The sequence below is a fragment of the Calonectris borealis genome, chromosome 1 (genome assembly GCF_964195595.1).
Source record: "Calonectris borealis chromosome 1, bCalBor7.hap1.2, whole genome shotgun sequence".
NCBI classification, from domain to species: domain Eukaryota; kingdom Metazoa; phylum Chordata; class Aves; order Procellariiformes; family Procellariidae; genus Calonectris; species Calonectris borealis.
The window spans coordinates 199,002,346-199,026,994 of NC_134312.1; the positions used below are offsets into that span (position 1 = coordinate 199,002,346).

General features: G+C 42.8%; 1 protein-coding gene across 2 annotated transcripts in view; it reads left to right on the plus strand.

The window, feature by feature from the left end:
• The window catches only part of SPATA13 (spermatogenesis associated 13), a 77,542-nt gene that overhangs the window by 4,583 nt on the left and 48,310 nt on the right, over positions 1 to 24,649 (plus strand). Inside the window, exon 1 of one of the 2 annotated variants that reach the window (XM_075139914.1) lies at positions 23,092 to 23,126. The exons of the other annotated variant lie outside the window; for it this stretch is intronic. The gene's annotated coding sequence lies outside the window, so the exon portion shown is untranslated. Of the gene's footprint in view, positions 1 to 23,091; positions 23,127 to 24,649 lie in introns of those variants that run through there. 2 annotated transcript variants of the gene reach the window in all.

Genomic DNA, 24,649 nt, shown 5'->3' on the forward strand with positions numbered 1-24,649 from the left:
CTATTACAAGTGGGAATCCAGAATATGTTTTGTTTTCTAAGCAGACCACGCTGCAGTGTTATGAGGATGGCAGCAAGAGATAACTTTCTAGCAGAGTGGGATATGTGAAAGCCAAGTTTGGCAAGATAAATGAAAAGTTGTAGAAGACAATGAAATCCCAGGAAGGGAAAGGACATGACTATTGAAAGCTAAATGGGAAGGCTGCAAATGGAAACTGTCCAAAAATCACAAGTGATATGACAGAAGAGCTGAGATTTTATCCTCTCCTGGAAGGTATTGCCACATTTTCAAGTTCTCAAACCTGCTTTATCAAGGCACCGTGACATAGTGTGTGATTTAGAGAGAAATAACTATTATTTACAGAGAAATAATTATTAGGTCATTAGTTAAATTAGACCCAGAATGCAAAGAGTTACTAATAAAAAACAGATTAAACGAAGTATTTTTTCCTTCCCTTAGAGACACATTCATGTCAAAGTATCATTAAACAGAGAACCATTTTTTGCACAGCATTAAAGAAGTCACCAGAGAACTGGAGAGTATACCACCAGAGAACTGGAGACTATCCCAATCTCATAAGTATGCGCAGGAATTTGCATTTGGGAAGTAGAAAGTGAGTTGAACAGTGAGAATGCACAAATTCACTCACATGCTTGACAGATATTTGATGTATTATGGCTTTGATCTTGCAAGGAGTTGGTCCTTACACAGTCTCTTGCAAATCTATGTTCTAACGGTCTTTATAGAAACTCATAAATCAATGAAATTTCATCACAAATACCTTGGCTTCATGTATTTGACAAGTGTATTTGGTGTTATCTGCTTATTTTATGCTTTCTAACAGATCTGCATAGCTTTTCTAGTACAATTTGCTGAAGTAATTGAGTCTGAGGTTCAGGTGAAGAGATGAGGGGTACCCAGCACACAAAAACTGCAGGGAAAGGCTGGTATCTACAGTGCCAGCGGCTCATTTATCCTGGATCCAACCAGGAGGAAATTCAGTCCCTGCTAATACCTACGGCTTCCTCCAAGCTGCCTGTTGGCTCTGAGCAGGAGTAGGTGAGAGAGATTAACTCTCAGACAGTATCCCTTGTGTCCGAGATCTCTGTTTCTGTGTTACATCTTTCCTCCGCATCCCAGCATCAGTTTGACAGCGTGGTTGTAATGGAGTCTGTGGGACCACTGCTGCTACCTTCAAGGCAAGAGTCTTTGATCTCATCCTGGATTTTTTCATAGATGGTCAGAACGTCATATTTGACATTTCTATATTTTTTCATATTTCTTTGTGTTATGCAAATGTTTTATGCTCCCTGAAAACTTACTGAATTTGATTAATTATGTTAAACAAATTCAAGAGCAGTTTAACTACACTGTAACCTGGCTTTGCTTCTACACATGGCTCACCTGACGTATGCTCCTGGCAACCAGCATTACTTTTTGGAGGCCATCTTTCCAACTGCTGTGTGCACAGGTAGCATCAAGTAAGAGTTAATTTGGTGTGCAAGAACCAGCTGTTTCATATAAAGCCAACTCATTTCTTTCCTTCACCCAAACGATGCTATTGGACTAGGCCATTGAATTCTAGCTAAAAGTGACCTTGATTTGCCTACTAGGCATCAGCTGCATCCTGTGGGATTTAATAAGTAAGTAATTCATTCTTTTCTTCATCAGCTTTCTTCATTTGTTTTCCTGATTAAATTAAGGAGTAGAGATTTTCATAAATTAATCATCCCAGTGGTTTCTATTTTACTTGTATGCTATAGCTCTAGATTAAACTTCCCAGCACTGCTTACCTATTCTGAAGTTCTCTTCTTTCATATGTCCTCCATTTCCTATGCTAAGGAAATAAAGAAGGCTTTTATGCACTTGGGGCAGTAGAAAATAAGAGTCTGTTGTAATGTTCAAAATTCAGATGTTCAACAGCTCACCCAGCTACCCACTTGAGGCAGGATAGATACACTGCAGCAGCTGCTGAGCTTAACCCACGTACTTTGTCAGATGTTTCCTTCTTTCTAATGAAAGAAACTTCTCTGCAAAAGATCCTGGATTCATTTTCAACATGCTTAGCATTTCCATGATGAGGAGTGTACTTCCTTATTCTCTTGCATTTTCTACTAGCTCTTAATTACGGTAATTTCATGTTCTACATGCATATGGAAGAACTGAAGCTAAGAGCTTCAGATGAAGCCAGGATCTGTCCCTGCATTAATACTGTTGCAGAGACTGAATTACAACCAGAATGGTTTTTCTAAGAAGTAGATAACGCTGCCTCTGGGCAAACCGCGTGAGTATAATGGTTCAGCCAGTTAGCAGATTAAATAAACCAGATTCAAACCTTAATAATAATAATAACAACAACAACAATAATAATCATAATAATAATAATAGCTTGCACCAACTAGAAAAATAAAATCAATGCAAAAGTTTTAAAGACAAATCTTGTACAGAAACCTTGTTTAAAAATAAGTTCCTGTCTGATACCATCAGTTTGGGAGTTTGATGACTAATGGGAAGAATTTGGCTGTTTATGATACTACGAAATTAATGTTTGAAAGCTGGCTTTTATAGATTACTGGGTTTCTGCAAAGTCCTGTAATAGGACTTCAAATTCACTCAGATCTGAAACAATTTTCTTTTTGTTGTTGTCTCTTATTGTCCTTGTTTATGACAAGGGTCAGCATTTTTAAGTACAATGATTTGGAACTGTTTGAAGTAAGCTATTGCCTTGTTCCAGTGTGTTAATCAGGACCTTGTAATTAAAAGTAACCTCCCAAAAATGAACCAAGGGCTCTGTGGTTCCTTGGCATGCTGGGTGGTTTGTTGCTGTGTTGTTAAAACATTTTTATGTTACTGATGGAACAGCTTAGCTATCCAGAAAGAAAATAGCCAAGCTGGCTAAATACCTTTGCTGTTACACACTTGTAGAGAAAAGGTTAATGCGGAACACAATACTTCCCGGTGCACTGGCCTCTCAGAGAGGAATGATGGATTTTGGGGAACTTGTGGCATTCATCAGTAAGGCTCTGACTTTCCAGCTTGTAAAAAAGTTGAGTGAGTTAAATATTACTTAAAACCTGATCGACAGCACAAAATATGAGTAGCATATGGAGAAGCTAGAAAAAAAAAGATCAAGAACAGCATGCTTTTAAGGAATTAATTATTTGTTTATGATTTATGTATTACAGTCATTGAGATTGTTAAAAACTAGGAATCCCTTCTTAATGGTACAAGAAGCAAGTACGACCATCATTTAAATATTTGGGCAATAGTCCAGAAACCTAACTTGCGTATCTGCCTATACGTCCTCTTGCCAAATGCGCTCCCCTTTCTCATTCTCTCCTGGAAACCCATCCTTCCTGTTTGTTACTTCACCCCTCTTTCAACACCTGTGTCTGCGGGGCTGGAGGCACCCAGCTCTCAGTATCCTCCGGCAGGACTAGGTTTTCAAACAGGCACAGCATCACCTGGGCAGGAGATTAACATCAAACCATTTCACCCAGGGTACAAATTAATTATGGGAATTCAGTGAAATATGAGGATGTGGAAGTCAAAGAATTAGTGAAAAGAGAAAGGAAGCAGGAAAATTCACGGAAGATTGCCCCAACAGAACTAGAAAAAGGAGTGTTCTGCACGCAGCCTCTGATTTAGATTGCCAGAAGACGGGAAAGTAAAATAGAGGGAAAATCTTTCTGTATTTGTCTTGTTTCTTGTTCCTCCTTAAGTCACTTGGAGACAAGAGAGTTGGTTAGATGGCTTTTTGGTCCAATCTAGTGCAGCAGGTCCTACGTAACAATTTCTCTTGAGAATGAGATTCAGAAATCTGGCTCAAAATCTTGTCCTGGATCTTTCACTGTTTATTTCCAGTGTATCTGGTTTTGTTTTAAATATTGACATTTCACCTGGTATCTTGTAAAATAGATATATTTCCTGTATTTTATCAGCTGCACTTTAACTTCAGTGTTAGAAGCTTCCTTACCCACCACTGACAGTACTGAAGAGAGAATGTTCTTGATGAAGGTTTTACATAGTCTTCCTTATGAAACAGGCTCTTATTACTGAAGAATACACATAAACAGGTTTTGCTTTTATGGATGTAATCTGTTGCATGTTTTCTGCGTGACGGCATGAGAAAGAGAAAGAGGGAGAGAGAAAATTGTAGGAACTTTTTCATCTTGTTGCAAAGAAATCAGGCTTTCAGGGCAAAGGACAGGGGTGTTTTTTGTGTACTGACAATAGCAGTATCACAGCAGTATCATTTCCAAGCCCTACAGAGAATATTCCTGTGCTCAGGACTCAATTAGTACATTGGTTTACCTTAGCAGCATTGAGGTACTCAGCTCTTGGGCTGAGGAATTAATCTTCTCAAAGGCTTTAAAATGTTAAAAATAAACTAGGATCACTTACAACATCTTTTCAGGTGGTGGTGTTAATCTGCTCTCGTGTTCATCTAGTGTCCAGACCTAGTTGCCTTGTATGACCTGGTGATGAATTGGTCTTATGAATGGTGCTGTGCTTGGATTACTTTGCAACTGCTAACCTAAATATTTGCAGGGAGGATTGCCCTCTTGCAGGGCCTGCTTTGCATTGTGTAGAGTTGTTAAGATTGAGATGCCCTCATGTAATTGATACAGCAACATGCAGACGTGCCTACTTTTTTCTTCTTTTTTCAATTTCTTTCTCTGTTTTTCCGTGTTCTGACCATAGTAAAAGATTTGGCATGAACTGATGGTAAGTGAACTGTTATTCCGTTTGTCTAGATTTTCAATTCAATTTCAAGCTAACAAAAAGTAGTGGATGAACATCCCTGAAAGCCAACTCTTTTATTTACAGGACATATACAGCATGGGAAACATGAGCAAGTATTCCTTGTGTTGTTTTATTAACATGCCCACAGTCAGATCACCAGTATGAACATGTTACTCCTAGCAGTGTGTTTAGTGTCCAAGCCTTCTTTGCTTTGGTTGAGACTGCTGGCAGTGGTTGTTAAAAGTAATAGTAGTTTCCAGAGGGGGAATGGTCCTCTGAAAATGTAACAGATTTCCAACTAGTAGCAATCAAGGGCAGAAGTTCTGCAGCCACCTTGAATTTTACCATCACATGATTGAAATCCTGCTTGTCATGGGGAACTTAAACCATTCCCATATCTGCCAGAAGGACAACACAGCAGGGCACAAGCAATCCAGGAGGTTTCTGGAGTGCATTGAGGATAACTTCCTAACACTGGTGACTGAGAGCCAATGAGGAAAGGCACTCTGCTGGACGTCCCTACACTTACAAACAAGAAAGATCTGGTTGAGGATGTGAAGGCTGGGAGCAGCTTGGGCTGCAGTCACCAATAGTGACAGAGTACAAGATCCTGAGAGGAGGAAACAGGACAAATAGCAGGATCACAGTCCTGGGCTTCAAGAGAGCAGACTTAGGCCTCTTCAGGAATCTACTTGGAAGAATCCCATGGGAGAACATCCTGGAGAGAAGAGAGCTGGATGACTTTCAAGAATCACCTCTTCCTCCAAGCTCAAGAATGGTCCAGTCCAACAAGCAGGAAATCAAGCAAAGATGGCAGGAGGCCTGCATGAATGAACAAGGAGCTCCTGACAGAACTCAAACATCAAATGGAAGCATACAAGAGTGTATTTGGTTTACATGGCAGGGTTTTGGCAGTGGCGGGCTGCAGGGTGGGCTCTGTGAGGAGAGGCTGGGGCTGCCCCATGCCAGACACAGATAGTTCCAGCCGGCTCCACAATGGACCCACTGCAGGACACAGCTGAGCCCATCAGGGAAGCTGGTGATGCCCCTGGGAAAACGTATTTAAGAGAGGGGCAAAACACTGCACAGACAGTGAGGAATGAGGAAAAAAGTGTGAGAAACAGCCCTGTGAGCACCAAGGTCAGAGAAGAAGGAAGGGGAGGCGGTGCTCCAGGTGTCAGAGCAGACATTCCCCTGCAGCCCGTGGAGACACTATGGTGGAGCAGGTATCCACACTGCAGGCCATGGTGAGGACCACCCTGGAGCAAGTGGATATTTTCTGAAGGAACTGCATCCCTTTGAGAGCCCACATAGGAGCAGGTTCTCCCTAGAGGAACTGCAGCCCATGGAGGAACCATGCTGGAGCAGGTTGATCCTGAAGAACTGAAGCCCATGAAGAGGACCCATGCTGGAACAGTTCTTGAAGGACTGCAGGCCATGGAAAGAACCCATGCTGGAGCAGGGGAAAAGTGTGAGAAGGAAGAAGCAGCAGAGACGAACTGCAATGGACTGAGCAGAAGTGACCACAATCCCCCATTCACCTGTGTCACTTGGGCAGGGTAGGGTAGAAGAGTGGGGAATGAAGGAATGAAGCTGAGTCTGGAAGAAAGGGAGGGATGGCGGGAAGGTGTTCTTTTAATTTGTCTTTGTTTCTCACTATCCAAACCTATTTTAATTGGAATAAATTGAATTAATTTTCCCCAAGTGGAGCCTGTTTTGCCCATTACAGTAATTGGTAAGTGATCTCCCTGTCTTTATCTTGACCTACGAGCTTTTCCATCTTATTTTCTCCCCCTGTCCTGTTAAGGAGAGGTAGTGAGAGAGTGGCTGGGTGGGCATTTGGCAGCCCACACTCAGATCACCAGTATGAACATATTACTCCTAGCAGTGTATTTAGTGTCCAAGCCTTCTTTGCTTTGGTTGCTTTTGCTGCATCTGGCAGCCAGCCAAGGTCAACCCACCACCAAGAGGTAGAAGCAGGGGCAGGTGACCTGGGAGGAATGCAGAGACACTGTCCAAGCATGCAGGGATGGGGTTAGGAAAGGCAAAGCCCACTGGGAATTGAATCTGGTGAGGGACCTAAAGGACAACAAAGAAGGCTTCAACAAGTGTATCATCAGTAAAAGGAAGACTAGAGAAAATGTGGGCCTACTGCTGAATGTGGCAGGGGACCTGGAGACAAACAACATGGAGAAGGCTGAGGTACTCAGTGCTTTCTTCACCTCAGTCTTTGCCAGTAATACCAGCCTTCAGCAATCCCAGGCCCTGAGTGGGAACACACGGAGAAAGGAAGACTTATCCTCAGTAAGGATCAGTTCAGGGAACATTTAAATAAGGCTGAATGCACAAGTCCATGGGAGTTGATGGGATGCACCTATGAGGGCTGAGGGAGCCAGCTGATGTCATTGCAAGGCCAGTCATGATGATCTTTGAAAGGCTGTGGTGACTGGGGGAAGTTTCTGAAGACTGGAAGAAAGTAAATGTCACTCCTGTCTTCAAGAAGGGCAACAAGGAAGATCTGGGGAAGTACAGGCTCATCAGCCTCAGCTCAGTCCCCAGGAAGGAGATGGATCAAATATTCCTGGAGGCCATTTCCAAACATATGAAGGACAAGAAAGTGATTGAGAGTAGTCAACATGGATTTATGAAAGGGAAATCATGCCTGATCAACTTGATAGCCTTCTACAACAAAATGACCAGCTCACTGGACAAGGGGAGAGCAGTAGATTTTAGCAAGACTTTTGACACTGTCTCTGATAACATGCTTATAGACAAACTGATGAGGTATGGACTAGATAAGTGGATAGTCAGGTGGATTTGAAACTGGCTGAACTGCTGGGTTCTAAGATTTGTGATCAATGGTATGATGTCCATCTGGAAGCCAGTCACTAGTGATGTACCTCAGACATCAGTACTGGGGCCAATACTGTTTAACATCTTCATTAATGACCTGGATGGTGGGACAGAGTGCACCCTCAGCAGTTTGCAGAGGATACAAAACTGGGAGGAGTACCTGATACACCAACTAGAACATCTGACATATGACGAGAGGCTGAGAGAGCTGGTACTGTTCATCCTGGAGAAGAGAATGCTCAGGAGGATCTTATTAATGTGTATAAATATCTGATGCAAGTGAAGGGATAAAGAGAATAAAGAGGATGGAGGCAGACTCTTCTCAGTGGTAGCCAGTAAAAAGACAAGAGGCAATGGGCACAAACTGAAAGACAGGAAATTTCATTTAAGCAGCAGAAGAAATGGTTTTTATGGTGAGAGTGGTCAAACACTGGAACAGGCTGCCCAGAGAGGCTGTGTAGTCTCCATCCTGGAGACTCCAAAAAACTATTTAAAACCTGACAGGACTCGGCTCTGAGCAACCTGCTCTAGCTGACCCTACTCTGAGCAGGGGGGGTTAGACTAGATGATCTCCAGAGGTGCCTTCCAACCTCAACTCAACCTGCTATTCTGTGAATAGCAGATACTCACATCTAACATACCAGTTTGCTAGACTCCACCCAATTGGACATTGTTCCGTTTCTGTGCTTAGATCTCAATAAGTCAGATATTTATATTTCTCTTGGTAGTGATTTGAAACCTCTTTGTCACAACTTCAGACAGTAAAAATTGTTTGGGGACAAGGACGTTATTTTCCACTGAGATGTATTTGCCCTATTTCTGCTTTGACTTGTGTAGGTAACATAAGCCCCTAATCCCACTGATTTTGAAAAAAAATATGCTTTCGTAGTTTAAAATGTACAAACCTGGGTACAACAGTATAGAATGGAAGTAGTACAGTGCAGTGCAGTATTGCACTTCTAAAAATGAGGTCATTAGGCCTGGATAGTTCTGATTTCCTTATAATTCTGACTGGCCTTCTGCAGGTTCCTCTTGCTGTTTTGGTTGCTTCTGTCCTAATCAACTTTTAAGATTTGCATTAAATAAATTTTTTATACAAGTTCGCTCTGTTGATTGTTCTTTGTTCTGGAGATTATTCTCCATAATATTCTTCACCAAAAACCGAACACTCCTTTTGTATTTTGACTACTTCACATTTTGATGTCAGCATCTCAAATCATCAGATCAAAATCTGAAATGCTCAAAATTTAAAGGAAATTTCTGAAAAAAATTTGAAAATGTTATAACAGGCTTCATACACACGAAAGGTTTAACTTACTCAAGTTTGTAAAGTACTTGGAGATTCTGAGATTGCAGGTACAATTCAGGTACAAATATAATGACCTATTGTCCTCTAAGCAGGACCCTCATCAAGATATTTCAGTTACTGAGTTGCCAAAACTGGACTGGACTTTGCTGCTAGTCTTATCAGAAAGTTAAGCGTCATACAGCTCTCTAAGCTTCAGTCTGCCTTCTATAACAGCATTTGATATCCTAAGCATAAGCAAAGTTTCATGGGCAGGAATACCCGGAACTGCAAGAAAAGGCATTTATCACATTTGTGTCTCTGTTGTTCATTATTTTTATTTTCCCTGTGTGATCTGAATCCCGATCCTTCTCTTTGCACTTGTGAAGCGCCTGGAGATCAACTTGTGCCATGTAGTATTATTTGCATTTCAGTTTCTCCTAAAATTTCAAACCACAAAGCAAGATGTGCTATTTTCTTCACTTCCTCCCCCCGCCCCCCCAACATCCTAGATGAGCACCCTGGTGAGTGATTTGAGACTAAGAAAACTACTTGGACTTAGCCTTTATGATAATCTTTCCTTAAAGCTTTACAGAAGCAGAGGAAAGTCCCCTTAACTTTAGTGGACCTTGTATCTGAGTCAGAAGGCTTAAAATGGTAAAAGCCCAGCCTTGCATGAGAAGAGTATGGCTGTGAGGAGCTTGCTTCCTCCTTTTCACTGAAGGCTTTGAGCATAAATCAAACATTGTGGAGTTATAGTTCTGTCTTTATACTCTTATATAGTTAATTTTCTTGGTACTGAGATTCCGGCAGAGCTTTTTAGCTTTCAGCTAAAATGAATGTAACCAATAATTGGGAATTCAATAATACCTGAATTTCAAATTATTGTATGAGACATATATGACATCTCATACTTCATTATAAATTATTAATTAGGTTTTGAAAATTATCTTGGATATGTAAATATATTATTAAGGAAATCTGTTGGCATTTCTACTTTTAAGAAATGAATGTAATATTGCCATTAAAAATTCTCCAGAATAACTCCAAGAAATGTAAGACAGAAATTAATTTCTCTTTGAATTAGTGTTCTCTTGCATTCACGATTGCAGTTATTCTCCACATCTTGCTACTCTAATTCAGAAAAAAATGCAGTTGGAAGTTGCTATTTCTTCTGGGGAGGAAAAGAGAAGATCGAATCACATTCTAGCAGATCTTCTGTTATATATTGCTTTGTGTTCTGTATGGGGATATATAGGAGGGAGCTGTACAGGTTCTTCTGACTGGAGAGCACAAAGCCAGGGGCATTGTATGTACATTTCTGTACGTGATGCCAGGCTCTTGGGATAAATGTGGGTCTCTAGGAGAGTGTAGTTGCTCCCCCTGTACACCAGGCAGCAAAAGCCGGGAAGCGCAGGTCCCATCTTTCTGGCAGGCGTGTATCTGGTTTTCCCCACTGTGCTGTTCTGCCGCTGGGATAACTCGGCTCCCACCTGCAGTGCCTTCTGCACACCCGCTGACTTTCCTGTGGTGCTTTGCAGCTCTCAAAGACATAATTATACCTTTGATTCCTGCCTCTTTCATTTGTTACAGTAAATGACCAGGTGTGACCAGGTATGATTTGGGCATTTGGTTCTGCTGCTGACACCTGCAAATACTAGAGCTGGGTGGTAAAGTTTTGAGGTTCGCTGTTATTTTCATTTTTGCGGATGTGTTTTTAGCGTGTGCCATTCTGGGTCATCCATTTTGTCCACGCTGTCAGGTGCAGCTTGCTCGGGGTGGATTCCAGCTGATAATAACCAACTCACAGTTTGCACAATATTTAACTAGAAGTCTTTGGTTGCAACTTTAGGTTATTTCTGCCTTGACTGCTTTATTTTACTTTCACCAGAACACTCCCCAAACTTTTGCTTTCATACGGTAAATATGTAGGAATGCTGCATATGAGACTATTCAGCACAAAGATTTTAATGAAACGCGCCTGTAAATATGCTTGCTTCTCCGTTGTTACAGTTATTTTAAGTGTATGTTTAACTTGCTGATTTCACACACCACTGCGCAGCCCCTTGTTATATATTAACTTAAGACTCAATCCCACAAGGTACTGACTGCTTCTGGATCGTGCTGAGTCCCTTTCCCTCCCAGCAGCATTTAAGGGCTTACAGGGTGCTCAGCACCTCGCAGGACTGAGCCCTGAATCCGGGCAACAACAAGCTCTTTCAAAAACCAAACAGGTTTTCTGGAACAAGGTTCATACTGTAACTGGGCAATATTTTGTGCAATGGATTTTCATACATTTAGATAAAATCTTATCCAGAACAACAGATCTCATAGTTAATGGCTGCTGGAAGACATAAACATTTAGGTATGTATGGTGGTAATTAATTACATTTTACAATTATGGCTTTATTAGTCATTCCAGTTAAGTGCAAAACCATGACTGAGACTAATATTTAATCTTTTGTGTGCTGGCTGCAGTGTGCTTTGCCCCTCTGTTAAAATGTATGTGGTTTCTCAGAGTTGCAGATAATCTGTGCAGTTCACCTAGCAAAGCCATCTGGGCATTATTCATGGCTGCGCTCACGCACTGCACAACGGGGCGCTTTGTGCACTGCGACTTCAAGGGGATCCCACTGGCAGTGGCAGCGGGGGCCAGATTCCCTGGCATTGCCCCAGCTTTCTGGAGCCCCTTTGGGCAGAAGCCCACCCAGCCTTAGAGCCGAGCCACGGGCGCTGCCTGCGTCGGTGCACTGGCACCAGGGGCACTGGGCTGGAGCGCTGTCCTCTGCTGTGGGCTTTACCAAAGGGCACTAAGCCGATCCGTTCCTTACATTTTGGGAAGCCAGGAGAAATATTTAGTGGGCAAATGTATCTTAGTGAGACCAAGACGTGGTGTAGTCTGTGAAAACTACAGTAATAATTATTACTCTTACTCTAAAACTCGTCTCGGGAGAAGAGCGTGGCATTGATCTGTGTGGTAAATTCAGATGTATTTGGCACAAAAAAATTGCTGTAACATACTGTTTCTAAAAACTTACTTTTGCTGTTTTATATGCAGATGAAGACCATAATCTTCCATTGTTTGCAAGGAAAAAGACAGGACCTGAAACCTTTAAGTAATGGGGTTTAATTCCATCTACAAGCAAGGAAAATTACTTAAAAAAGGCAGCCCCTGCCTTCCCTGTTCAACACCCTGCCATGCTAGGCAAGCAAGGAGATGCTCTTTGATTTTGGTATCACCTGCAAATAGTGGTAATTAGGAACTAAAAACTAAACCTGAATTTTGCTTTCAGATTTATACCTAAGGTTGGCCAGAGAGCAAGGCACAGTTCTGTTCGAGGGACTGTTGGAGGAATCTTACTTTAATTCAAATACACCTGTATGTTAATAACCGTATCTTTTCAAAATAAGCAATCACACTGTTGGCCTTAGCCCTCACTCCCACAAGCTAACTATCAGTTGCGCACACATTTACGTGTGGGTTATCTCTTGAGATCAGTGTGATTTTAAGCGTGCAGTAGCAGAGAATCACATACGTAAAATGTTTGCAAGATCACAGCTCTGGCAATGTACTCTAACTGAAATCGGGGTATGAAATCAGTACGTAAGTAAACTGAGGATTAAGCAACTTGCTGACTGCCAGTTTTCTCAGAGTCATGGCCGTCAAGTTGGCTGCTGTGCTTTTCTGGGGAGTAAGCAAAAAAGCCAAACAAAACTGAGCTTTTAGGAGTCTTTAGTAAATTAGAGAGGTTTCTGTGTAACTTTAAGCACAATTAGCTAAGCTAGCAACACGAAGAAGTTAAGAGTTGTTTACCCTTTAAAAGAAAGTGGGGAAATAGGTAGAAGTTTATGGGAACAAAAGTGGACTGCTGATGCCAGTGAAGTATTTTCCAAACCTTCAGCGTAGGATGAAGGCACCACATGATCCCATGTAAGAATATTGCAGCAGAAAGTAGTCACAAGTACTCAATATCCTCCCTGGGAAAACAGCTCCTGGTTTAGGGGAAATGAGGCTGGGGTTGGTTGTATGCTAATTCCCTTTCATTACTATGTGTTAGCAAAGCTGTTTAATACTTGCTGTAAAGCCTGGATTTCACTCTCCTCTCATTTAATACCAGGTTAAATCTGGAATAATAAGCTCTCAAAAGCTTAGAGGTTCCAGCAAAATGAGATTTGGCTAAAAATTACATGTTGGTTTCTGCTAGTAACAGTGTTGTAGCTTTGGTGCCCTGAGCAACGAGAGAAGCAAGACTGGTGAGAAAAGAGACTATGCTTCATTAGGATATTGAATCATTTAGTAGAAGTTGCAAATCTCAGGAAGGATTTCCTTTTCCAGAGAGCCTGAACTCCCTTTCAGTCCCCCCTTTTCTTAGACTTCATGACAATGAAAAATGTAATAGTCTATTTTGAATAATTTCCAAGTGTTTGTATGATGCACTTTGCTTAAGTGTTGGAAAATCAAGACGTAGACTATTGTGCATGGAGCAGGATGGCTGTTATTTCAGCATTGCTCAGGCAGCAGTGCCTGTGACTCTGAGCAGTATCTGATACTCAGCAGTATCTCTGAACACTGAACGGGAGCTGTTTGTCAGCTAAACGATACCAGGATTTCCGATAAATTAAGCATCTTCTCTTGGCCTGGTATGGTGAAGTATAAAGCTGATACTACAGTCAGCTGAAATTGGCTTGTTACAAAGGTGCACCTCTGACTCTTTGGTTAAAACAATTATTCTGGAATGTATTTGTCTGTGGCTCTTCAGGACTTTCAGAGTTAAAGCTTTCATGTAAATCTTGTCCCTGCTAGGAAAATTACCAGATGCTGACAGGGGGTGTCACCAGTGGCTCAGCTGAACATATGTTGCATATGGCTTGGCTGCAAGCGCTGGACGGGGAGGCCCTGTTCCCTGCTGCCGCAGAGACTGGTGAAGACAGGTTTTAAACCAACTGATTTCAGCATAATACTAAAGGTTAGCCTCTACACAGTGTTTGTCCTACCAATGAGACTGAATAACTAATCAAGCATAGACTGGCCTGCCAAAATTTTCGCTGCATCAAAAAGGAGTTAGATGGCATCTTTACTGAGTTATTTTACAAACGGTATTTTCTGAGGTATAGAGCAATCCCGATGTCCTTGCACTGGGACTATATTGCATAATTTTTTTGGTGAAGCTGGAATTGAAGCTGAATCAGAAATTGAACGTAAAGCAGACTAAAATCTCTATTTACCTTAATGATTGATTTTAATCTCTGAATTTGACACAACAGCACTTCATAAGAAATTCAATTAACCGTTTTCTGGAGAAGTGTTTTCCTGCTTTTCCAGCGAACATGCTTAAAAATATTTCCTGTTTGGAGTGTTGCCACAGAATTTGTAATTCTTTGTGTCTCTTTTGCGAACCCGCTACAGACACCCACCCAGCACCACCACCCGCACACCCACCTCACACCCACACGTCCTGGCACCCTACGGCTTTGAAACACAACATACGGGGCATAAGCTGAGGGCATTTCCACGTTCCCCCCAGCACTTTCCAATTCACAGCACTCCTGGGCAGCTCCTGAGACAAATTTCAAGTCTGGAGCCATTTCAGGAGTCCTGTTGCTTGCGGAAGGAGGGGTTTCCACTCGCCTTCCTGCTCTTTCCTCCCGCCCTTGGACACTTACTTCCACCTCCTGCCCTGCAACAGCTCGGGTGCAGCCGGGGGAGCTGGTTCAACTCACGGCTTGGCAGGAGAAAGCAAAAAAGAGGTCCAGCATCTCTCCCTTTAGGTGGTGGCATGCTCTTAGGTTGGCCCGAGCCATCGCTTCTACCTTCATCCATAGAGACCAGGTAGATGAAGGAGATGATGTCAACAGCAGCAGGTGGTCTATGGGGAGCGACAGCATCTCTGGGTCAGCGTGTGGTAACAGGAGAGAGCAAAGCATCTGTTCCAGTCCTGGCACAGAAACAGAAAGTTTGTTGAGTTACGTCATGAAAAGTGAGAGGTGGGAAGACATCTGACTCAGGTATTCAGTATTGCTTAGACAAAAGACAACCCTGGGGCAGAATTGGTGCAAACTGCCTCCCTTTCATACTGGAGCTGGAAACATGGCTCACATCTCCAGCTTAGTATTTTAATTACGTACCCCAGCGTGTTGAGGAAATGGCTGCTGAAGTTTTTCTCATTAGATTTTCTTAATCTGAAGTTTAACAAGGTCTTTTTAAAAAGGACAGTGTGACTGAGACAAACTGAAGTGTCCGTTTTGCTGTTTGCAATGTTTAGGCAAAGACAGCTCACCAATGTTAATTAACTTTTGTAGTAAGGATATGTGAAATCTTTCAGGTTCAGAGCTACCCTGTGCTCTTACAAGACATAAATTATTAGTCAGATCTGCAAACTCTAGTTTAGAAGATTAATGGACCATCATCAAAATAGGCAATTCAGTCTTGAAACGGGCACTTCAGTCTGAACTCCTTTCAAAAAAACTGGACTTCAGGGTTTGTCCTCTGCATGGGTAGATAACGGATTATTTTCTCGTGTGTACACTTTTCATAGCTCTCATCACCGTAAGCATCAAAGTGTCAGAGAAGCAGTGATGGATTTGTCCTTGCAGGCCCATAGGTTATAAGGTACTACTCCTATCATCACTTATTTTACACATATGGCACTTAAGCCGAGAAAAGTATGTTGAACAGCCAAGATCAGAGAGAAACAAAATCCAGAATCCCTCTTCACCAGCCTCAGTCATAAAGACATCTTTCCTGCCTTAGATGGGGGTTTTATTTTTTTCAGATGATTTACCATTACTTCCAGGGTTGGTAAAATCGAGAATTGTTTAACCTCTACTCATAGGAATATGGGTGTATGAGCCATAAAGGTCTCTTGGGGCACTGGTTCCAGTTCCCCCTATTTCAGACAATTATGCCATTTGGTACCTTACATATACATAACTAACTCCATCTCAGGCTAATTAAGTTAGGTTTTCTTCCACACTGTTCTAATAGGAAGACAGTTGCACGATTCCAATGTTCTGATCTTAAACAATCTTCTTCTGATTTCCCACTAAAATCTCACTAACTTGTACAATTGCAATATCTTATAGAGGCAGTCAGTATGTATTTTTTGTATTGCTTCCTAGAAACATTTATAATATTACAAACAACATCCGGCTGCAAGAGATTTCCTTGACCGTCCTGCTGATAAAAGATCTAATTTAGTATGTATGGCTGTTTTTAACAGGTCCAGTAAGCTAGCCCAAAATTTATAAATTTGTATGTGTCTGATTGCATGTCCAGACAAAAAAGTTTTTGAGTGCGCAGCATTGTGTGTCTTCTGCATCTTTAAAATCAGGTAACTTCTTTTCCTGCCAAAATAGACAGTCAGTTTGCTTAAATTTGATGATCCATGTTTTAAAAAAGTACTCTTGATTTTAGTGTTAATAAAGAAGAAGGTAGTTAGTTACTACAACACCAGAGAAAGAGAGGGATGACTATTAGTTAAAGGCTTATCATTGCTTTGAAGTTTTGAGGCAGACTAAATTCAGAGCACGTGTTTTATTGAAAAGGCCCAGTATATAAATGTTGTTGTAGCACTTCATTGGTATCCACTTTGTTCAAATTGTTTTGTTCTAGCTTTTCCATTCCACAGGATTTTTAATAGAGTAAATTACAAGAAGTAGAAGTTATTGACAAACTAGAGGTAGAATTAGCAAGACATTTTTTTTTCCTGAAAAAGAAAGAGAAACATGGTGGAGATGGTAATTCAATCTTCTGGCACAAGAAATGTGCCTGTGAATGTTAATTTAGTTCAGACTGTAACAAAGGCAGCAAGTTTGTCATTGTAAAAAGAGACTAAACAAAGAAAAGTATTGATACTAATTGAAAAAAAAACCCTGTGTGGTTCTTGAAGCACATGAACCAAGACCGCCTAGAAGCCTCCACTGATTGACAGCAACAACAAACCCTTATGCTTCCCCCAAAAGGTTCCTGTTTCTCCTTTTTTTAATCTTAGTGAGATATTCGCTGTTCTGACCTCATGAATGTATCAAAAGCTGTAATTGTTCAGGGCTTTTTGCCCTGGAGTTAACTAAGGTGCGCAGCTGCACTATCACCAGTTGGGTATTTCTGTTGCATCACTCTGGGCCAATTATTCTACTGAGACCTGTTATTTTATTATAATAAGCATCAGAAGCAAGATGATCTTATATAACTTCGCATAATTTCTACTGATGTGGCATCATTCCTAATGAAGTCCACCACCTGCTTCACTTTTAAAGCATTTCCATCTTTTCTAATATCTGATGGACACCGTCTGTCTGCGGTGTTGATGTATCCCTGCTCCCTTCAGCACAGCTGAATGATTTAAGCGAGGCTTGGGTGCTGCTTGTGCTTCCTCCTCGAGCCCAGGGAGAAGCACCATCGCTCAAAAATCATACAAACCCACGCACTGCCCCTCGCTACGGCTCACACGCAAAAATGAATGAAGTGCGCCAGCTCCTCAGCCCCTGGCCTGAGCAGCACAAACACCTGCTGCAGGTGGTCCTCAGCCCTCAACCTCTTCAAGGCCCTTTCTCTATGTATTTATTCTTCCATTGACTTATTTTGGCCTCCTGGTTGCATGACAAGGCACCTTGATATCCTCAGGTAATTTTGGAAGGCCGCAGTTCTGAACAGAGAGGACAGGACGGCAGGGTAATTAAGTGGGTGGGGAAGAAGGCTGATAAAGAACTCTTAATAGTCACTTTTACATGCTATTATTTCGGCAAGGAAAATAAATACAGAATAGCTGTAGGGCCATCAGACCCTGCAGCGAGGGGTGTGACAAAGGAAGGGATGGCAGGTAGAGCAGAGAAGGAAGAGAAAGCAAATGGCTGCAGAGTGTGGCAATCCCAACTCTTTTTCTGAGATCGCACCCTTTCCTCCCAACTAGTCCATCTCACTTTAATGTACATCCATCTAACAGAAAATCTAATACAACTTTTTTCAAGGAAAAAAGAAAAAGAAATATGGTATAGAAAAAATAATTTTTGACTAATCTCTTTTTCTTCTTATTTCTGTCTACTTTACATCTCCATGGTCCTTTTCCTTCCTACATCTTACTTTGTGAGACACAAAATAAAGGTGGAATTCAGCCTTCCTAATTGGTAACAGGAAGTCTTCTTTATGTTTAAACACAATGATCTGTTTATTGGAAACTGTTGTTCTGTAGTACTAGCCATCTCTTCATGTCATGCTGTCTGAATAATGCCTCTTGAGGATGAGGAGAAAGAATAGCATCACAGTCGGACCCCGTGGGGTTATAAATAGCATTCTAGCAGCCTGAAAGGCTGAAGCCATCATTAAGTTGCATGCAGCTGTAGTGGTGTAGGTGGGTGAGCAAGAGCAACTCAGAGATGGGATAATGGTAACCTGGTACACAAGGGTCATTTTTCATTGATGGCGTCACTCCATCGGGCTATTGTGTTCTCCCTAAATTAGGTCTCTGTGTTTAACAGAGCTGAGCAAGCTCAGCAAAACAGCCTCAGCAAAGCACACTTAAAAGAAGATTAGAGGGAAAAACCGTTTGTTGTGTGTTGTGATTTAGACCAAATTGTGATAAACTTTTCTCACTTGGGTCAGTAATTGCCTTTATCAGCAGCAACAGGAACTGGCCTTTTGGAAGTAGCATACCAGCTTCCTACGTAAGGGCAATGATGACTTTCACTGGGCAAATTAAGAAGTTAATACAGCAGTTTAACCCAAGCTGTCCTTTGAGTGTTTTCCTTAGCAACATGATTCATTTTCTGGAACGGATTTTTTCAGTGCCAAGACAACAAAGGTCTTGAATTTGGAAAATCCCTTACAATTTATTATTACTAATTTGGTTGCAGATAAACACAAGTGCAAAAATCCTACATTAATTTCACACAGTTTATATATAAAACAGATTAAAAAAATTAGCAACCTATGTTAGTCTGAGCTTGCATACACAAACATACTACTTTTCTCTCATTTCTAAACTGAACAAATTGAGATCTTGATCCTCCTCCCAATGAAGTCGGTGGGGGAGTTGCATTTAACTTCAATAGATATATGACTCAGCTTAATTCCCCCTGTGGGACCTGTCAATGTGTAAAGATTCCTTGGAGGTTAATTGCTTGCAGGAGAGTCTTTGCCTGGGATGTAAAAGGAAGGTGCAAATTGCAGAACTGGACCATTAGCTATATACTGCAGCCTGGAAAAGACACTGTCATTTAAAGCACAGGGATCTCTTATTTCAGTAATCCTGCATCTTAGTAATTAAATTTCATCACTCATTAATTTAGAGTATGTCTTAGAGAGTCACTTCTTTTGCCATCTTGCCCAATAGCTGTTGAAGTAGGACAAATGCTTTTATGTTTTCCTAAAGTTATTCCTTTTGGCACTTTTTTTGTACTCTCTTTTAAGAGCACCTTTTTAAAAAAATCACCACTTTAAAATAGACTTTTAGAAAGTATTTATAAAAGAACCATGAAAGAAATAGAGTTGGGGGAGTGGAAGAGAGGATTCCTAAACTAAGTAGAAAGAATCATTCTCATTTAGACTTTTCAGATTTAAGTGAGTGAGTTTCTTATTACATAAATGTGCCTTTTGCTATTCCAAGAAAGCTAAGACATGCATCACTACCTATTAAAAGTTGAGTTATTCCTTCATTATTAAAACTTTATATTCTTTCTCCCGTGTCACATTTTTGTAATCCTTTCCCACCTGTATTACACTTGGAATAATCCTACTCCTTCCTTGTCACATGCGCATTAAACCTCTTTTAAATTACAGAATTAGAGCTTCTAAAACAAGCATTTAATTTTTGTTGCGGTAAGTGTGATGACCATTGTCAAATCACTATTAAAAATCTCATGCATATACCAATCTGGAATTTATTCCTGGAGTTCTTCTCTGCATAAATTACTGTACTTGGTCAACCATAACATGTAATGCTGGTGCTGCCTCTCAGTTCGCTGCAGCCTTTGTTACTCGCCTGGAGTCAAATTATTAGCCTGTAAATAACAGAGTATATAGTTCAGTTTTTCAGAAAAACCTAAGAAAGTGCTATGAATTTGTTCTTATTTACACCTTTTCAAGCATTCTCAGTGGCAAATAGTATTAATCCTCTCAAGAAACAAAAAATCTGGAAAAACAGCCAGGAATGCCACTTCAAAAGCACCTTTTTTTCATCAGAAATTTGGATGACATTTTGCTTTTTTAGGATTGTAGGAAAACCTTTCTATATGAAGGACTAATTTACTGAAACTTTGGTGTGTAACTTTGACGAAACACTATGGCTTGTTTTTCTTCAAATATTGTAAGAAACTGGAAAGCGTTCAAGTTTATAGTCAGAAGAGTGATTTGCCTTCTTTCTCATGGCAGTCCTGTTGACAAATTTTGCTTTGCACCATTTTACTAAACTTTGGTGTGAAGGCACCTGAATATAACACACACTTGCCAGCTTTTAAAAAAATAATAATTCAGATTAAGAAAAGATTTGGGCAATTATTGGTCTCTAGTACAGGAAGTTAATCCTGTTCTCAGACACACTCTTTAGTGTGCTGCAGCCGTGCTTCGCTAAATAGTACACGGATGTGGAAGGACAGACTGACTCAATGAAGCTGCAGGAGTTCGAATAGGGTTTTAGCATACTACCTGTAGAAAATCTATGACAAACAAGTCTGGAAGATTAAAACTACAGTATTTACTTTTAGAAACTTGACAAATGTCTAATTGACTAAATACTGTTATCTCTGTGATTGCGATTTTCTAGGTATTTCCTTTATTAAATGTAATGACATTTAGGAAATATAACATACAATGATATTCTTACCTAATTATGCAAAGTGAGCTTTTTAGCGTGGCTTTCTAAGAAAATTAAGTTCTTGCAAGCATGTTGTTGTTCTGTCAATACCTTCTCACGTCATTTCTGTCTCCTCAAGCAGTTTTTAACCTGCTGATGAGCTTCAAAAGAAAGCTTTAAAAGAAGGGTTCAGATCTCAAAGTTATCAGAATTTCTTAAGTTTCAGAAACACTGTTGGCTGGGTAAAGGAGAGACCCAAATTGGTGGCTCAGTTTAGCTCAATAGTTTTTTCTGCTTTGTCTTTTTGTCCGGTTGGTAGAAGACACAGGAGGAACTGGGGGTTCCCTTCTGTGAGGGGACTTGTGGATTAAAAAGGATATTCAAAATTAATGTGATGGATATAGCTGGGATATTTATGGAAAGGAACGTGCAGGAACATAGGAACATAAATCCATTGAAATTCAGGTTTAAATACTGCTGTTAGAAGTTTTTAAGCGATGAGCACAGACTCCCAGAGATACCAGGGAGGCTGTGAGATAAGTTTACAAGACCTGTTGAAAGTGTTTTTATAGTTAACTTCTCATACATTTCTTGTCTCATATAAATGAAATAATATTTCCCTTAATGGTGCTGCTAAAGTCATTCTCTCGGCCATTTCAGCGCCTTCAGTCCCCTTCGGAGACTTCCTTTTCCCACGGTCTGAAGCAGATAATTCTTGTCTGCACTGACTTGAGAGCTTCCCCCGGTAGTCCCAAGCTAACATAGATCACCAGCAAAGGTCCATATGACCGACTCCATACTGTGTCAGCGTTTCCAGTCCTAATCTCCATTTCCCCTTTGCTTCCCATGCCCAACACTGTAAAGCAACCACTTTATCCTCTCATTTGAGTCATTCTTCAAAACTCACTCCTTTCATAAAGCTGAGGCCAGCAAGACTTGGGCTGGTGGCAGGCTGTGCCTGCTGCTGCTGACTGCCGGAGAATCCTGTGGTCACTCCCAGAGTTATTTGCTACCTCATTTGACCTACATCCCTTAAGCCCATTTGTTTGCCTCATCCCCTAACTACACCTTGCCTTTGAGAGTATGTCTACACTGCTCTCCAGAGAAGTAATTACAGCGTGTACAGTCACACCAGTCTCAGAGGAGAGGCAGTGGGGCTGATGGCCTTCATTACTTCTTTAGGGTGTCTGTTCTGTGTTGTGCCGTTTTCATTTTGCCTCTTACCTGATGTACATTAAAACAGTTTTAGTTATGTCTACAGCTCCAGTCCAAGTGTAGAAATATTTTTAGACAATAAACTATTTGAGCAAGGACTACCTGTTGTTAAGGGTCTTTGTCAGGAGTCATGACGTGGGGCTGTAAGACATTGTCTCACAGAATTTTCCTTGTAATATATGAACACTGTTCAGATTGTGCAGAAAATCTTGTTCTTGCTGTTAGCTCTGAGTGGCAAACCAGAAAGTTGTCCAGATTTGGGACTGAAAGACAGCCTGGGAACCAAGCATGGATATCTGAAAGAGCTTGCTGATGGCAAGAACTTCTTTTCCAGCATTTATGTCTTTAAGCTTAATAAAGGAAACCACGCTTAGAAAAATATGCTGATTTGTTCTCCAGTAAGAAATTTGTGTTTGGCACCACAAACACAATGGGGCCCCAGTCCAATTTAAATGCTAAATGAAAATGTATTTCTATGTTGTGGATTGTTTTGTTATAAAATATACAACTAGCTACTAAATGTACTTTGCTGGGGTGAAAAAGAGTGACAGATGATCTGAGGCTTTTTTCACTTCCTTTGGGCTTATTAGGAGGATCATTTATATCGTGTAAGGAAGTGGACTATTTAAGCCGCAGATTATAGCTGGGAAAATAAACTAATGTTTGAGAAGGGGTAAGAACTGGTACACGTGCTGGCCAATCGGCCGTGCTACCTAGCAGAAGCCTGCGCAAGGCCTGTGCCCGTGACAAAAAACAAGGGTGAGCGGCGCACACGCAGCCAGAAAGGCAAAGCGAGTGGTGAGGCTGGGACAGCAGGCACGACATTGTGAAGGTACCAAACGTGATCATCCTTCTATGGCCGGCTGCCTGCTGCTCGGGCATCGCCGTCGCACACGGCGAATGGAAAGGAGGCTCCTTCCAGCAAGCGGCAGCGCTGGAGACCCGGCGGGACCCCCCGTCGGGTCGGGCGGCGCGGAGCAGACCCTTCCCGGGGGGAGGACCGAGGCCGAGGTCCGCTGCAGGCTCGGCGCGGGGGCGGCCGGAGGAGCCGGGGGTTCCCGGGCCGCCCCGCCCCGGCCCGCCCCGCCGGGCCACCGCCCCCGGCCGGCGCTGCCCGTGTGCGCGGCGCTGCGCGCCCGCCCGCCCCCTCCGCCCCGCTGCGGCGGCCGCTGCCATAGCGATGCGGGAGCGGGCTGCGGCGGGGACGGGCTGCGGCGGCGGGGTCCCCCGGCTCCCCCCAGGTAAGGGCGCTGCTCCGCGAGTCGCGTCCCGGCAGCGGCAGCATCGCGGGGAAGTTGTCGTAGACTCCGCGCTGTGAGCCGATTTTTTAATTTCATCTCGTTGTGTTTGTTCTCCTGCTCCTCTCCCGCTCCCTTCCCGCCTGCTCAGGTGCAGTTTCTCCCAAACCCGCTTTCTCTGGGAACTTCTCTGCCGAGAGCAGCGTCTTGTTCTCATTATAGTTACATATTTTTTTTTTTCCGCGTGGAAATTTGCGAGCGGTACGAGAGCACAAGTGCAGGCCGAGGTTTCGGTGCCCGGCGGGCTTTTGTCCGGCCCCGGGTGCCGGGCGGCGGGGCCAGGCTCGGCTCGGCTCGGCTCTGCCTCGCAGCCCGGCAGGCTCCCGCCGCGACCCTGTGAATGAGGGGGATTAAAAGCAGCGGCGAGGGAGATTTCAGGCGTCTCGCTGAAACACAAGAAAATCCTTTTATCCCCAGAGGGACGGAGGCTCGGAGGCTCGCAAAACTCCTCTTAAAGTGCACTCTGGAGGGGGCAGCCTTAAAACCAGCGGATATGAGCTCCAGAACTCCCGCGTTTCACGAGGTGGTTGGGGTTTGCCTGTGCGGGTCCTGCTGCTGCTCCCCGGGCCCGCTCGCCGCAGTGATTAAAGCCCCGACAGGGTTTTGCATCCCCTGAAGGCCCGGGGGGCTCTGCCGCCGGTCCCCCGCCTCGCCCGGCCCCCTCCGCTTGCCAGGGACCACCCCCCTATCCCCGCTGGCCCTCGGAGCCCCCGCGGCCACTTGGGTGGGAAGGAGACAAAGAAGGGGCCGGGGCTCCCTCACTCCCGCAAGCACAGCTCTATGTTTTCTGTCCTCATTTCGGGGGGGGGGGGGGGTCGGGGGGAATCCCCCCAGGCAGTAGCAGCTTTGTGAAGATGCCACTGGCCCTTGCGGAGAGAAATGTGCCATGACCTTTGTTTTTAAGATGGTGCCAGCTTCGGACTAGGCATCCCAGTGGTTTCTGGGCATTGTGTAGCATGGTGGTGCAAGCACCTGCCCACCCGGCAAAGACCCTCGGGCTGGGGTAGTGGATGCATGGCTGGTGGTCCCCACGCAGCTATCCCAAGCACCAGAGTGTGGTTTGGGCTGCTGGATCTCCCACGCTCAGCTTGGAGAGATCCCGTATACAGCACATCCCGGTCACAGAGACTCGGGTCACTTCCAAATTCAAGTTTTCATTGCGCTGTCATGACAGCATAGGCCGGCTTCTGGCTTTAGGTACTTCTGAATCTTGTTTTCTTTGGCTAGGGAAAAATACTTTGCTGTGCACTTGATGTAACTCTTAGGTTTACCTGCTAGGAGACAGATGAGACAGTCGAGTGTCATGCAGCCTTCCAACAGCAGCAAGTGTAGGAAGAAATACGTATGTTTTCCTCTTCTTTGCCTATTGTTTGAGGTGACACTTGATGGACGTGCTCGGTTTTTTGGATGAAAACTTCTCGTGTGTCTTGGGGCTCAGTGCTGAGCGCTGTGAGGAGAAAGACTGG